The sequence below is a fragment of the Taudactylus pleione genome, unplaced genomic scaffold (genome assembly GCF_031769625.1).
Source record: "Taudactylus pleione unplaced genomic scaffold, aTauple2 ptg000319l, whole genome shotgun sequence".
NCBI lineage: Eukaryota > Metazoa > Chordata > Amphibia > Anura > Myobatrachidae > Taudactylus > Taudactylus pleione.
The window spans coordinates 1,078,508-1,092,670 of record NW_028284720.1 but is presented as its reverse complement, the minus strand read 5'-3'; positions in this window follow the sequence as shown (position 1 = coordinate 1,092,670).

Here is a 14,163-nt window from a genome sequence, read left to right as displayed (position 1 = left end):
AAAAGTTAAAAATGTGCTCCCACCCCCCCTAGATAGTTTACAGTATTTTTCCTCCTTGTAATAATGCCCCTTACACATTATGCCACACACTGTAATGCCCCTTACACAATATTCCGCACACCATAATGCCCAGTATACATTATGCCATACACTGTAATGCCTGTTACCAAAGTGCCACTTACATATTTGCACCCTGAAACCATTTTATGCCCCACAGTAAGGTTTCTAATTAATTTTAATTTACCTGCTCATCAGGGGTCTCATGCTCGTTGTCAGGGGTTTCATGCTCATTACCAGGGGTTTCATGTTAGATGCATGAGGTCTCTGGGTTTCATCCTTGTTGCCAAGGGTTTCATGTTTGACATCAGGTGTTCCATACCCATTGCCAGGGGCCCCATGCTCATTGCCAGGGGTTTTACGCTTGTTGCCAGGGGTTATATATATATATATATATATATATATATATATATATATATTCGGGAGTATATGTAAATGGGGGTGCTGGTGCTACTTTGTATTCACAGAGCATCCCTGCTAGTCATAGAGCATCCCTGCTAGTCACAGGGCATCCCTCCCAGTCATATAAAGCATCCCATACCACCAGCATCCCTCACACTGCATTTATATGTACAGTACACCATGTATCACAGAGCACCAATCATTACCATAATGAGCATCCTGCACAGATCATCCTCCCATACACAGACAGAGCACAAAAGCAGAACATTGCTCCAGAACACAGAGGTAGAGCATTGCAGCCTGCACACAGCAGCATCTGTACACATCCAGCATCCTGAGTGGCCTGGGAGTGGGGGGCATCAGGTTGTGGCCACTGCAGACCCATCGACTCCTACCTCTTGTGTCTGGCAGCCCCAGGAAGAGGAAAGAGAGAGAGCCAGTATGAGTACCTGTCAGACAGGAGGAAATGGCTGTACTCCTCCATCTCCTCAGCAGAGTACAGCATGCATGGGAGCCCCTGAGTGTAGGGCGTGTACAAGGTTTATTGCCACCCTAGGCATTTCTTCAACATTGCTCCCTCCCCCCCTCAGATAGCAACACAACCCCAGTAGTGCCCCTTATACAGTGCCCCCAGTAGTGGTCCCCCTATGCAGTGCCCCTTATATAGTGCACCCAGTAGTAGTCCCCCTTATATAGTGACCCCAGTACTAACCCCACAGCAGTGCCCCCAGTAGTAGTGCCCCACCTATGCAGTGCCCCCAGCAGTAATCCCCACCTATGCAGTGCCCCTAGCAGTAATCCACACCTATGCAGTGCCCTCAGTAGTAGTCCTGCAAGCAATGCCCCCAGTAGTAGTCCCCCCAAGTATTGCCCCCAGTAGTAGTCCCCCCCAGCAATGTCCCCAGTAGTAGTCCCCACAGCAAAGCCCCCAGTAGTATTCCACCCCAGCAATGTCCCCAGTAGTAGTCCGCCCCAGCAGTGCCCCCAGTAGTAGTCCACCCTGGCAATAGTCCCCCCTAGCAATGGCTCCAGTAGTAATCCCCCCTAGCAATGGCCCCAGTAGATGTCCCACCAGCAATGCCCCCAGTAGTAGTCCCCCCAACAATGCCCCCATTAGTAGTCCCCCCAGCAATGTCCCTTATCTAGTGCCCCACTTAGTGGTCCCCCAATGCAGTGCCCCTTATATAATTCCCCCAGTAGTAGTCCCCCTTATATAGAGACCCAGTACTAACCCCCCAACAGTGCCCCCAGTAGTATTCCCCCCCAGCAGTGCCTCCAGTAGTAGTCCTCCCCCAGCAATGCTCCCAGTAGTAGTACCCCAGTAATGCCCCCCATAGTTGTCCCCACAGCAATTCCCCTTATATAGTGCCCCAGATAGTGGTCCCCCTATGCATGGCCCCTTATATAATGCCCCCAGTAGTAGTCCCCCTTATATAATGACCCCAAAACTAACACCCCATCAGTGCCCCCAGCAGAAGTCCCCCATAGCAGTGCCTCCAGTAGTAGTCCCCCCCAGAAATGCCCCAAGTAGTAGTGCCCCACCTATGCAGTGCCCCCAGCAGTAATCCCCATCTATGCATTGCCCCCAGCAGTAATCCCCACCAGTGCAGTGCCCCCAGTAGTAGTCCCTCCAGCAGTGTCCCCAGTAGCATTCCCCCCAGCAATGCCTCCAATAGAAGTTCCCCCAGCAATGCCCTCAGTAGTAGTCCGCCCCAGCTGTGCCCCCAGAAGAAGCCCCCCCAGCAGTATTCTCCTCCCAACAATTCCCCCAGTAGTAATCCTCTGAGCAATGACCCCAGTAGTAGTCCCCCATAGCAATGCCCCAGTAGTAGTCCTCCCACCAGTGCCCCAAGTAGTAGTCCTCCTCACAGCAGTTCCTCCAGTAGTAATCCTCCTCTATGCAGTCCCCATAGTAGTACTAAACACCCCCACCAGACAGACACACAAAAAATACTCCACTTACCTTGAACCACGCTCCGGCATCTGCTCCTCCATCCGGCATCCTACCGAGCCGGCCCACTCTGCATGATGGGAGAGACGACATGGCATCTCTCCCATCACCCACTGCGGATGCCAGAAGAGCCCGGCTCCGGCAGTGGGCACAAGGCAAGCAGCCGACGAGAGTCTATCTGACTCTCATCAGCTGCTAAAACATACACACAGCTGACGGCGCCGGCGGCTGTGTGTTTGTTATACTAGTAGTGTAGTGCAGACTGCACTTATGTGCGGTCCACTCTACTGCCCTGCCTGTGCGACTAACAGATGCTAGAGGTCCAGTAGGACCTCTAGCATATGACTCCTCCTAGGCGGCAGCCATTTTTGGAGGGCCATTTTCAGCAGATTTCATGTGGACGGCTAGTCCGCATGGAACCTGCAGCCACCCTGCTACCTCTCCCCACAAACCTCCATGACCCCAAGCTACCACAGGGTCTGTGGGGGCGGTAGTTATGCCACTGCACTTGGCTGATTTTTTTTTGTAAACCTCAGGTTGGTGTTGAGGCTCTGAAATCATCTCAACCTCCCTCAAAACCATAATTTCCCTCAATTCCAAACATATCTATGGGATGTCCCACAGCCATCACCTTTGATGCATTGGGACATTCCATAAGTACATAGTTCACCACAGTAAAAAAACATTTAATGTCCATTGTACCTAACAAATTGGGCTAATCCTGGATGGACTCATAGATCTCCAAAACCACAAACTTATCATTAAACCAGCTATCAAAATGGATGGTATGTTTTGCTAGACAAGATGCCCACATAATATTGGGAAACAAACAAAAATATTGTATATAATATTAAAAGGAGATCTAACTCAGACATACCAAAAATAACTAAATTTTTAAAATTAACATTTAGGATCAGGAATACTGAACAAACAGGAGCACTAGTTTCTAACAGTACTGTACCTGGTCATACCAGTCTATTACTATCTGCCAAAACTCCACAGAAATATAGCCAACCATGCTAAACTGTCACATCAAATTAGGCATAAACTCATTATTCTCTTACCTATCACATACTGTAATATAGACACATTCTTGCCATCACAACAGACATTTTATACAGGCTAACAAACATTGAATGGGATGAAAATGTTTGACTTTGTATATATGATGTTACATTGTTGTACAATCTAATAGACCATAAACAAGGCATTAACAGCACCAAACATTTCTTACACTTAGACCCAACCTTAGATCTTACCCAAGGACACATTAACAAAATAGGAATAGAACTAATTCTACACCATAACTATGTTTGGTTTGATAACATATTTAACAGACAGGAGAAAGCTCTGCCATGGGCACCCAATTTGCTTCAATTAATTAGTCATTTTTAACTACTAAGTAAAAAAATCTGCACTTGTAATCTGGTTAATATTGAGCATGAAGACCTACTCTTGAGGGTATAATGACTAAATTGAGAGTTTTGAGAAGTGGAGATGTTGCCCACAGCAACCAGATTCTAGCTATTATCTAGTTAAATGTTAAGTAGAATCTTAATTGGTTGCTTTGGGCAACTTCTCCACCTCTCAATACTCTCTCTTTAGTAATTATATCCCCTGGTATCCAAATTTCAGGAGATGTTACCCAGGTACCCAATGTAACACTGAAGACAACTGAAGGAAACAAGAAACAAAGTGGCTACAAATGGCTTCTTTTCTTGGGATGTAGTCTGGAACCCGACGGTCTAAATGCCGACCACCAGCTACTAGACTGCTTTATCCCGACCATGCGGCCGGCGGTAATATATATCACACCCCTTTTCTTGGGGCACTGGATTCATAATATGTGTATAAAACTTAATAGTTGGGATGCATCAAACCTAAAATGTGGTAAAAACTCTGAAAACTGCAGGTTTTGAGGTTTGATCACATTCCCCATATGCACTGAGCTGTGGAATGCAAAACTTTCTTGAGCTTGTACCCCAAAGACAACACAATCTATAGCCAATGGGCTTCTTACCACATCATTCCCCTGAGAGGGATCCAGTAGGATTCCTCCCAGTGTTCCCCACAGCTTGTGCATGCACCAACCAATGGCTGCACATGGGCAGAAGGACTCCCAGGTCATAAACCCAGAAGTCCTCACACATTTCAGAAGAGCTGTTCTTTTCAGTTTTAAATACACATGTATTAGTATTAGTACAAAAACAAACATAAACAATGTGATTATACTGTAAGAGGATTCATATACACTTATTATTTCCAAATATTATTCCTTGATTGATTCTAAATCCACACGCATTTTACTAAATCTCTCCTAATTGTATCCTTTCACCACATGAAATAACATAAACACCCATAGAGTGTTCTGTATAATATCATATAATCATCAGTGTAAAAACGTGTCCCATCTGGGTCACTAATGTAAAAGCCTCTTATGTGCTTTTCCTCATATTGATATCATATTCTTAAAGCAAATGTTCTATATTTATCATTTAATACTTTATCATAATTAATAACTATTTATTTACCTTTTAATAACTTACTCATAAGGTTATACCCTAGAAATATACAATTAAATCATTACAATAACTCTATTCAAGGAAGATTTCACACAAGATGTAGTAAAGTATAATATATTTTTTATTAACAATATTCATTAACAATATAATATACACATATATTATAAAACACTATTATTACATTGTCAATTAGGATCCAATATTTCAATATGTTTTATCTATGTGTCCGTGTGTGTGTTTGTATAAGATATAGTGAGATAGAGAGAAATACAGAGAGTCAGTATGGGGCGCTATGTATGGGAGATGGAGGGAGGAGCGCATGGCATGACTAAAGGTGCATACACACGTAATGATTTTTTGAACAATTTAACTGTAATGACATCATTATCTTTCAGTTACTGAGTTATAACGATGAACGATTATCGTTCATGCGCGTTCCCATTAGTAGTTTGTAGTTCATTCTGACTGACCAACTGAACAATTTTCATTAAGGGAAGTTACAAAAATTGTTTGTAGTTCAAAATATTGTTCATTACACTTTAGAAATGTGACAGATAATCTGACAGAAAATCATTCTTAAAATCATTGGTAACAAAACTACAGTATGCATCAATTATCAGTGTGTGCGCAGCTTGCCCTATGGTATTTTATATGGTGAATAAGATTGAAAGGGGACACATACAGTACAATAAATTAGAGTGTGTTTATTTCATTTATCATTTAGTGCTAGTTGCAAACACTGACAGGAAACACACCAAGGTAAAAAAATAAACTTTTTAATTATTTAATAGTATTTTCTAAGAGTAAATGGTGGTGGTTGATGAGGATGTAGGTTTCTGTACTGTTTGAAATCTTTGGAGTGGATGTGTGATCACCTTACAAACTTGGTATGCCCCACAAAGCAAGAAAGAGGATTTCATAAACATAATAAAGGACTCAAGGCCTGATTCAGAGCCACTCGTAAGCAGTCGCTCGTTCATTCCGAGCGATGTTTTCCCAACTGCGCATGCGTATGGATCGTTATACGCATGCGCGAACCAGTCAGTGCGGTCGAAATTCAGGTGCTCGCAAAATAGTGAATGCCTGATAATTTGAGTGACAGGAGGAGGCGTATGTGGATGGTAATGGGGGAAGGTGCTTGAAAACGGGGAGTGGAGATCTGAACGCAGGCCTGCTTAAAGGTCAAAACGGGCGTTTTATGGGTGTGCATAATTAAAACAGCAGCGTCATTGACCACGTCATTGGGTTATTTTATAGCCAGAACTGCTCGCAAAATTGTGGTAGCAAAAACCAACCCCAAGAATAGTGAGCAGTTCATACCCTGGTCGATGTACTCGATTAATCTAATAAATAGCGGACATGACGTAGGATGCGAGCGGCCAGGGGGCGTATTTTTTCAAAAAACGACCGCAAGTTTGGTTTCCTCGTTCAGACCTAGAGGCGTGATCAGACCGCAAAGAGTGAACGGTTGATTGAATAGCCACCACTATTTTCTGGACGAGCGAGTGCTAATTGCATCCGGCTCTGAATCAGGCCCTCTTTGTTAGCCATTTAAGCAGTCAGTTCAAGGTCTGACCTTGTAATTACAGTGCTTGTGCCATGAAAAGGAGAGGAATGGTGACCAATGGTAGGACACCATGCCCCAGGCCCTAGGAGAACTGCTATACCACTAGGAGATTGTACAACAATTGCTAATCAGTACACATCAGTAAGTGCTGGTGACATTGGCAATGTAAACAGTGGTGGCATGTCTTAGATATTAGTACTGGGGTCTTAGCAGTGGTGTATAAAACCGTCACTGAATCACAAATCTCAGACCAGAAAGAGGGGTCTATGGATTGCAAACTGACTGTTCATTTTATGCTGCACACTTATGGCTATGTCGGCACTGCTGTGCCACTTGGAGCTTGTACAACATGTTGCTAATCAGTACACATGGCATCCCTGAGAAATAAACAGTGAGCTTTGAAGGGTGCACAATGACATCAACACTGAACTAGACGTCTCAGCCCAGAAAGAGGTGTCTTTGAATTACAATCTGACTAGGAATTTTATGCCGCACATTTGCGGCAATGTCAGCACTGCTGTTGCACTGGGAGCATGAACAATATGTCTCTAATCGGTACACAGTAGTAAATACCTTCACCATCGGCACTTTAGAAAGTGGTGTGCGGCATGGTTGAAAAATCCCACGTATGCCCAGTTAAGCCTGCTGTGAGGTGAGACAGAGTGCATCAGCACCAGGCTGTGCACTCCGGCAGGGATCTCACTGGTAGTGCTTCCTGCCTTGTCTTAGTAAACAGGCAAAGCTGGAAGAGTTATAGTGGCACTATCTGTGCTGCTATAATTCATCTTCCATTTGCTGTAGTAGTGCCTTTTATTCATGTTATGTCACACAGTAGTGGCCATGGGCGAATTTATCATAGATGCAAGGTGTTCAGTTGCTATGGGGCACAGAGTTTAAGAGGGCCCATTGTCCTTGTCAAAGTAACATGTGTTATACAGATTTTTCACTATTGATTGATCCATTTGGCCCCTATATTCATTTTCTATGTTCAAATGCTTAGCTACACCCCTGTTAGTGGCCCTTAGGGATACCATTGGTAGATTACCCATAAATGGATTAATTTGCCAGTGGTCCTCCCTGTTTTAATACTAGTTATGCAGTGGGCAGAGCAAAACTAGTTAACATTGGCCGGCAAACAATGATGTTTTGAAATTATCGATGGTTGATGGCCATCTCTATTTTGTTGGCTCTGTGCTATTAAACAAAGTAAAAATTCAATAACGAAAGCGCAATAACAATAAGGTGCAGCTGAGGTCCAAAAGAAAGTACACACCCAAATGGTACTTAAATAAAGACAAAACAGAAAGTGAAAAACTATTGCATCTCTAAAGCGCTCCCTATAGGACAAATTCACTTGAAAAAAACACCCTGTGAATGTAACATACAAAATGGGATATAATCACCTAAATAGACATATGAGAGTCCTCAATGGTGGAACTACTATGGTAACTTGTCACTCCTTTGGACCTGGATCCATCGATCCAATATACATGTACAGGAGAGAAAGAAATATAATAGTGTAGTAGTCCTTAAAATGTTAAAAGGTTTAATAGTGGTTACACTTACAAACATAGAAGAAATAAAAGCATGTCATTGTATCTCCCAAGGCATGTAGCAGGTCCGTGAGTCTTGAAAGCCAGATGGTAATCAGATTAGGTCTCCGGATACCCAGTCTGGATAGGCAAAAAGACAACCACGATCCTCCAATTCCTTGGGACAGCAGAAAAAAAACGATCTCCAGGAGGGCTGCTTTCTGACCTAATGGTCCTTCATCAGAAGCATAGCCCTTGGATGTGAAACAAACCTAATATATACCTACACTAATACAATACACCTGCTAACTAAAACAGCCGCTAATCGGTAAGTCCCGCTCTCTGCGCATGCGCACAGCTGATGCTGGTCACGTGAACTGTCACGTTCCACCTGCGTCACGCTGCCACTGCGTTCCAAAGGTCCGGAAGTCCATCCATGACGCGGAAGTTCATCTCCCCCCACGTGTTATCAAACATCACGGTGCCGCTGCATTCCAAACATCACGTGGTCGCTGCGTTCCAAAATACAGAAACTCCTTTTATTCCATAGCGCGGATCCAAAGGGTTGATGTATCCGTGTTCCACGGTGGGTTTCCATGGAAACAAACGGGGAGAAAAACTATGTCCTTATTCCACAACAGATCTCCATGGGAACCAAACGCAAACATAATATTATCTTCTTGGCAATGTATTGCGTTAGATGTTAAAGTTCGTCAAATCCAATTATGCGGCACACACAACAAAATAAATAAAAATAAAAGATTAAAAAATAAAATCCATATAATTATGTGAAAGTGCTTATCATGCAGGAAAGTGTCTAGTGTGCATAAAGTATAATAAAATAAAATAAAATAAAAACATTAACCCAGAAAACATTTTATCTCAAAGTCTCCATTTAAGCCCTTAGGTGTAAGGGTGCCTAATTTATGGATCCACTTCATTTCACTTTGAGACAAACGCCTCTCTATATCTCTCGTTCTCCACCTAGGTAAAATTTGTTGAATACCTACAAAATTTATTAAACCACATTCCTTGGAATCATGGAATTTTTTAAAATGGGCAGAGACTGAGTGTTTCTAGGCCTTTACGTATATTATACACGTGTTCAGCCTTGTTTTTAAACACCTACTTGTTTTCCCCACATACAGGAGACCACATGCACACTCCAGTACATAAATAACATTTTTCGAGTGGCATGTGATGAAATCCCTAATGGGGAAAATACCTTTCTTTGTTTTTAATTCTATAATTTTACGATTTTCTGATTTTACACTCCTACACTTTAAGCAACTTCCACAACGGTGAAACCCTTTAGTTCTCACAAAATTCATTTTGTCCTCATCAATGCTACTTTTGACAAGTTTATCTCTGAGTGCAGGTACTTTTCTGTAAATAAAAACTGGTTTTGTTGGTAATACGTCACCAATAATTGTATCCTGTTTAAGAAGATTCCAGTGATTATTAAAAATCTTTTCTATCTCTTTAAAAGCCACATTATAACGACTAATAAATGCCCATTGGAACTTATCATCCCTACTAGGTTTTCCCCCTTTGGGTTTGAGGAGGTCCTGTCTATCTATTCAATTTATTTTTTCTTGAGCTTTCTTTATCACTCCATTTGAATATCCCTTTGATAAAAAACGCTGTGATAGGTCTTCCATTTGATGTTCGCAGACCTCCTTTTCAGTACAATTTCTTTTAATGCGTGCATACTGACCAAAAGGAATATTATCAAGCCAATTGGAGTGATGTTGACTAGACCTATCAATAAAAGCATTAGAATCTGTCGGTTTTCTAAATGTCATTGTGTTCACATGATCATCTTTAATATAAATAGATAAATCTAAAAACGAGATCTACTCATGACTACAAGAAAATGTCAAATTGATAGAAAAGGAATTAGTATTTAAAACATTACAAAAATTTAAAAGGGCCTCTTCCTCTCCTCGCCAAATAAAAAAGACGTTGTCAATAAACCGTTTCCAGGACACCAGGTTTGCCACCATAGTCCCATTGGGCCATATTGTCAAATCTTCCCAATAGGCCATAAACATATTTGCGTAACTTGGGGCGAACCTGGTGCCCATCGCTGTACCAACCATTTGTAAATAAAAAATACCATCAAAATAAAAATAATTATTTGATAGTATAAAATCAATACTTTCTAAGATAAAAGTTTTTAAAACCTCATTATAGTTACTGGAATCTAAAAAATTGGAGACTGCTGCCATTCCTTTATCTTTCTCAATAATTGTATACAGCGTACTAACATCGGCACTACAAAGGAAATCTCCTTTTTGCCAAATGTATTCCGAAATCTTATTGAGTACATCACTGGTATCTTTAAGATATGCTTTTGTGGTCTGAACCAGTGGTTGAAGATAAAAATCTACTAGTGCAGATAAATTACTAGTGAGACTGTTACAACCCGAAATTATCGGGCATCATGGGGGATCTACAGGGTTCTTATGAACCTTTGGCAGTATATAAATAGTCGGAATAGAAGGGTTCTTGATATTTAGAAAATTAAATTCATCTTGTGTTATAGCACCCTTCTCCAATGCTTTTGTTGTCAGATCTAACAACTGTTTATTAATCTTATTCGTAGGATCTGATCTAAGTTTTCTATATGTAATACCTTCATTTAATTGTCTATATATTTCTTCCATATATTTTTCTTTTTTCAAAATTACAACCCCACCACCCGTATCCGCTGGTTTTATAATCACATTCTTGTCCTCCTTCAAGGATCTAACAGCTTGAAACTCATTCTTACTCTTTCTATTAGGTTTACTCTTTCCCCCTCGCTTACCCCTATGATTTCTTTTATTAGTGATATTCTCAGTTAATATCTCTGTCTTTTTGGAATCCTGGGTCCCCAGTCTAAAAAAGACTGACAAGATGTAGTGGGGTCCTCTATATCCATATCATCTAAAGAGGAAAATTTGTTAGATAATGGAAGTACACATAATTGGTCTAGAGGCCTTTTATCCCTTAGAGGGTACTTCCTTATTTCCTTTCTATTCAGATGTGGATTATAACTTTTCCATTTTCGCACTGGATTAGTATATGTTGGAGAAAAACTTATGTGTTTATTTATATGCAATCTCTCAACATTTCTTTTTCTTCTCCAGAATGGAGTTCTATTAACATTGTCTCCAATATGAATCGATTTCCTTGTTGGTATATTTTGAACTGTAGTCTTAATTTCTGTAGGCACAAGAATACTACTATCCTTATGATTTCTAGATAAATTAATATCCCTCAAAAATTTCTTGTGCTTTTTTTCACTTAAATCTTTTGTACTTTTACCTATTTTGGATAACAGTACCTCCTCATATTCTTTAAAATCCTCTAGCTTTCTAAATGGATGTGCAAGAGTTTGTAATGTATTAATTTCTTCATTTATGGCTGTTAGAGTTTTTCTTCTATCTCTTCATATTAGAGCAATCAGAGATAGTGAACAAACATCTAGAATGGACTCCCATTCTTCTTTAAAAGTCTCATCATCTGTGCTATTGATGGCTGTGAAAAATTTGTTTACTGCTTAGCATTGCAATATCATCAACTATCAGTGGTTAACCATTGATGTCATATTACAGATCAGCCCAGATAGTTTGTTGCTCATAGCATGCCATTCATGCCTCCTGTGTCGCACCATGGAACATTATGTGATGGCTGTACTGTGGTGAAATGTTTTAAGTCTAAGGTCAAAGAGTGCTTTTGCTGATTAAAATGATATGCAGTTTGCCTATGTTCTGTGAGTGAGTGCGGGTGTATCTGCAAGCAAATAACTATGCTACAGTGTTACAGTGGCTGTTAGTGTAATGTAGCATTTTGCATGCAGATACACCCGAACTGGCTCACAGAATATAGGCATGATGCATATCATTTTAATCAGCAGAAGCTGCTTGTGCTACCAATTCGATTCACTGTATGATTCAGATGCATTTGGAGGTAAAAAGTTGCATAAAAGACACTCGTGCTACCGAGTCACGCCATGGTATGGTGTGACTAGAAGGCCTGTTTATCATGCAAGGAGGCTGTATGTATGTGGACCCATCTGTATATGTAGTTTTACAAATAACATAATTCACACACCACCAAGTTATTTATTTTTAATCCAGTAGTGACTATTTAAAACCTAAAGAAGAAAGAACTCCCCTTCCATGATTTGAACCAAGGAACCCCAAGGTGCAAAGTGCAGACTTTAACCACTAGCCCACACACACTAGCCATGTTAAGAGCTGCACCTGTCAAGTATGTGATGTGAAGTGTACGAATTAAACCAGACAGTGTGTACAATGTCAATAGTGGGCAGTGTTATAGTCCCTGATGCTGTAAAGTAGTGTTTCACATGCAGATACACCCATACTGGCTCACAGAACATAGGCTTGCTGCATATAATTTTAATTAGCATAAGCTGCTTGTGCTATTAGTTTGCATCATATTGTGATTCAGACGCATTTGAAGGTAAAAAGTCACATAAAAGATGCTCATGCTACCGAATCATGCCTTATTAGTACAGTACATGTAAACACATTCATCATTTCTCAGTGAAAGTTGTGCATGCCTGTGACCCCTGTATGAACCCATGAGACATATATATATATATTTATATATTTTTTTTTACAGTAAAGGTCTCATACACATGCTGTACAGTTATTATTTAATACTTTATTACACATTCTTCTACTGCCCTGATTCCAGGACCAAAATGCTATACTATAGTGTACCCAATCACAGCTTCTGTCAATCGTTGGGCGATGATACAGTAAATGCATTGGAAATCTGATGCATGTGCTGTGTAGTTTAGGAAAAGTGACACCTGGTGGACAAAAAGTTGTATTACATGATATGACTTTTTTCCAGTGCTATGCTATGTTCCGTTACGAAACAGTCTATGTGGCGTGACTCAAGGCTACTGTGTGGCGTGAGATGCATGGTATGCTACATGGCTGTATGTAGCAACAAACTAGCTGGGCACATCTGTATGTCAGACAGTAGTGGCCCTTATTTATGTAACTTTACAGTTTATGTTAAACAAAGCTCCTTCACATTCATGTCACAAAATAATGGTGCTATGGAAGATTCTTTTTGGCTATTTTTAACTATTTTATCTGCACAGTAATACTGTACTTACTATGTGCAAGGTGTTGCCTCACCCTCTGCAGCCATGGAGCACACCTACTCACAAAATCACGTCAGCATTGCTGAAGTGACCAAATTCATTTATTCCAGGCAATTTGGGACAGGATATTGTGTCAGGCTTTTCTAAATGTCCAGCACTTCTCGATATTATTCAGAATTGGCTAATCCCTCCACTGAAGGAGTATTTGCAGCTCCCTCCATGAAGTCACTGCCTCACAGCCATTTTAACAGAGCAGTATGCAGAATGCAGGATATTAATGCATCGGAGAGTATGCAGGCACATGTCATGTTGTGCAATTTCCTAGTGGCACAGTAGTGCCCACAATGCCGCAAGTATGCAGCATAAAATGCACAGTCAGTTATTACTCCGGAGACACCTCTTCTGGGATGAGTAGTTCAGTGTTGGTTTTATACACCACTGCTCGGACCCCACTACTAAAATCTGAGACATGCCATCACTGTGTGAGTAGAGAACACCAATTCCTTCTGTACTTGTAGTTCTGTATTGATTTTATTGAGTGCTCTTCAAACCCCACTGTTAATTTTCCAGGCATTCCTTCACTGTGTGAGTGCACTTTCTACAGTGCCGCAGTAAAGGCACTTACTGATGTCTACCGATTAGCATCATATTGTCCGTGCGCCTAATGAAAAAGCAGTGCCAACATTGCCGCAAGTGTAAAGCATAAAATGCAAAGTGAGTTTGTAATATTAACACATCACTCTCTGGGCTGAGACTTGTAGTTCTGTAATGGTTTTATATAGTGTCCTTCAAACCCAACTGCTAATTTTGAAGGCATATTATTACTGTGCAAGTGCCATGAATCACTGTAGAACAATGTTGCATCGACTGGCACTGACTTTTCTAAAATGAGGTGTTATCTTGCTGATACCTGTTTCTAGCATAATATACTGTAATAATAATGGCATTACTCCATTTTATAAATAGTTTTTCAAAATTGAACTCAATAACCGCACACCGAA